At 40.4% G+C, this 2,932-nt stretch overlaps 1 pseudogene; it reads right to left on the bottom strand.

The window, feature by feature from the left end:
* Nucleotides 1–419: 419 nt before the first annotated feature.
* On the bottom strand, nt 420–2,367 carry LOC121136375 (annotated as a pseudogene).
* Between the last annotated feature and the right edge of the window lie 565 nt (nt 2,368–2,932).

The raw sequence follows: 2,932 nt of genomic DNA, 5'->3' as shown, positions 1-2,932 counted from the left end.
AAAATTGACAATTTAAAAACTATAACAAAAAAGTGAAACAGTGAGACTCTTACATCATTGAACCAAATATAATGGTTAACTGTTAATACCCAACAAATTCAAAGAGTTAATGAACCATTGCATTCATTCAGTCTTCTGTGCCTTAGCTAGGATGCATAATTTCAAAAGGCAGCAGTTCCTGGTCAAAACTTTAAGACAGAAAGTGCTTGATGCCGTTACAGTTCTCAAGGGTTTGTTGAGAGTTTAAGTGCAGATGCTGATGAAAACCATTTCAAGAAGAGTCAATTTCATGCTAAAGTGTTCAAAGATATCACCATGAGCAGAAAAAGGCTTTAATAACATCTTCTTTGACTTATTAGGCATTTAAAGAGTCTACATAATTAATGTTATCATTTTAGTAGAACATTTCCATACAGTGGTTATTGCTTGTTTTTATTTATCTCCCTTCGCATAGCTTCCTCCTCCTCTTGATATTTTTCATAATGTGCAATGTCATCAAAAATTGAGGTGATATGCTTGAAAGTAGCAATTATTTTAACTACTTGCTTTGCTTTTTGGGGGGATGCTTCTTGCGTGCCCCTTGAGTTGGTTACTGATTTGTTGTCACTGGTTTCTTAGTGAATATGTCATAATAGGTCATTAGGAACATCTTTGGCCGGGCGTTGGTGGTGCACACCTTTAAACCCAGCACTCGGGAGGCAGAGGAAGGTGGGTTTCTGTGAGTTCAAGGCCATCCTAGTCTACAGAGCGAGTTCTAGGACAGCCTCCAAAATGATACAGAGAAACCCTGTCCCAAAAAACCAAAAAAGAGAACATTTTTGACAAAGATTCACTTAACTTCATATTTGCCCTTCCACTTATCATGAGACCAGACATCAGCATACACAATATAGTGTACAACAGACTTCACTTCAGCCACTCCACAAAAGTGTCCCCTGTCATTCACACTGAAGAGTAAATGCAGTGGTCTTTCACATTCAGGGAATGATAAGCTGCATCCAAATGCTTGTTACCATGCTCAGTACTATACCAGATAGAGTACTTGATAGAATGATGTGTATTATCCTCAGAATAGCTCTGTATTATAAACACATGTCCATTCTTCAGGTTACAATCAAAGTCTTTATTTTTTCCAGCACTGGATGCACCTCCAGATGAGAAGGTGAAGCACTAACAGGTATAACACCTAAACCAAAGTTTTCACCGCCCATTTCATTGTTCTCATTGCAGCCAGTTCCTCTATTCTGAGGAGCTATTCAGTGATTCTGCAGCTGTAGCTGTTGAGACTAGTCTTGGTGAGGCTGGGCCTATGGTTGAGGTCCTTGTTGCTGCTGTGGTTGTGGTGGTTGAGGCTGCTGTTGAGGCAGTTGGCTTTGCACCAATGGTGGTGGTTGAATTAAGGCTGAGGCTGCTGAATTGTAGTTTGTGGAGGCAGAACTGGTTGGGTTGGTGGAGCCTTTACCACTTACCTCTTTTCCTCCCAAGTTCCAATATTCATGTTGTGTTTTATAAGAGGAGGTGGCAAACCAGTATCCTCCAATTCCCACATTGCCCTTGGGTTTAAGTTTGGGTTGAGGTTTGGCAGGCTTTCTGGCAATAACAGCCCAAGAAGTTGGTTTATGTGCTGCACTGCTAACAGGGGTCACATTATTGGTTGCAATGCTAGTCATACTACTGCTTCTCAAGACTACACCTACAGATTTTGTCACTGCATCTGTCAGGTCACCACTGATTTTCAGTCCAGTCATACCTTGCACAGTACTATTATTGCTAGGCATCTTACTCAAAGTATCATTTCCAATTCCTGCCTGTCCATCAGTAATAGTTCTCCCAAGAGAACTAAGTGGATAGCCATAACTGCTACTATAAGCAGAATTTTGTGTTGATTGTTCCTGAGATCTACTTGTCCCCATGTAGAGAAATCAGCATTACCAGTTAAGTCCAAGAAATGGAGGGATATTTCCTAATGCCCTTGGTCGAATAAAAATGCCATCTGGTATTTAATGATGTTTTCCATTACTAATTTTTCCATAGTTTTTTTGATGCGGCATAGGCTGGTTTCCAACTGTGGACCACGCGGCGTCCGCAAGAGAATATGGAAATCCAGTGGATAGAGCATAGTAATCAGGCATGTATGGATCTGACATTGGTGGATAGCTGTTGCTTATGCACACACTACTCTCCAGTCAATGCAACCAGCAACCTCAGAGCCCCACCCATACATGATGATACCTCTGATTTGTGTGGCTACTTAATAAAGTATGGCTCAAAATCTTCATCATTTACAGCATGTTGTTGATGAATTGAATCATTTTGTACTGAAACTTTATTTCCTTGCCCCTTGGGTCTCTATTCCACGCTAGCAGCTGACAACTTCACTTTAAGTTGAGAGCAAGAGCAACCTATGCTCTAGCTGCTGCTCCAGCCCATTCTCACAGAGATTTCAGAAAGAGGGTTGGGAGTTGCAGAACCGGCCCAAGCTTGCTGGCTGCATGTTGCTAGTCCTGGTTGGCCCTCAGCTCCTCAGTCCCACAATGGTGGACCTAGTTCCTAAATTTTTCATTTCATGTCTTACCTCAGTTAGGTTTTCTTTATCAATACTATTGTATTTTCATGTCTTCTATAATTTATTCATTATTTCACTGTTTTTTATATTTCAAGAATAAATTAAATTGTATTCTCTTTAAGCACCTCAATTTTATGAAAATGCAATTTGGAGTCCTTGCACTGTGCTTCAGCTATATTGCTTTACTCAGGTCCTGTTGTACTGCTTTGCTATGTGTGTTAGAGAGTACACATTGTTCTGGCTGTTAGTGATTATATATTTGCAGTGGTGTATAGTTCTTTGCTTGGAATAATTGCCATTTTAGATGCTGATACCTGTTCTTGCCTTTGTTGGGTGAGTGTTTGCAGATGCACGGATAATGATTCT

This window comes from Mesocricetus auratus, unplaced genomic scaffold (genome assembly GCF_017639785.1).
Source record: "Mesocricetus auratus isolate SY011 unplaced genomic scaffold, BCM_Maur_2.0 Super-Scaffold_100066, whole genome shotgun sequence".
Lineage (NCBI taxonomy): Eukaryota > Metazoa > Chordata > Mammalia > Rodentia > Cricetidae > Mesocricetus > Mesocricetus auratus.
This window is presented reverse-complemented; position numbering and strand designations above follow the sequence as displayed.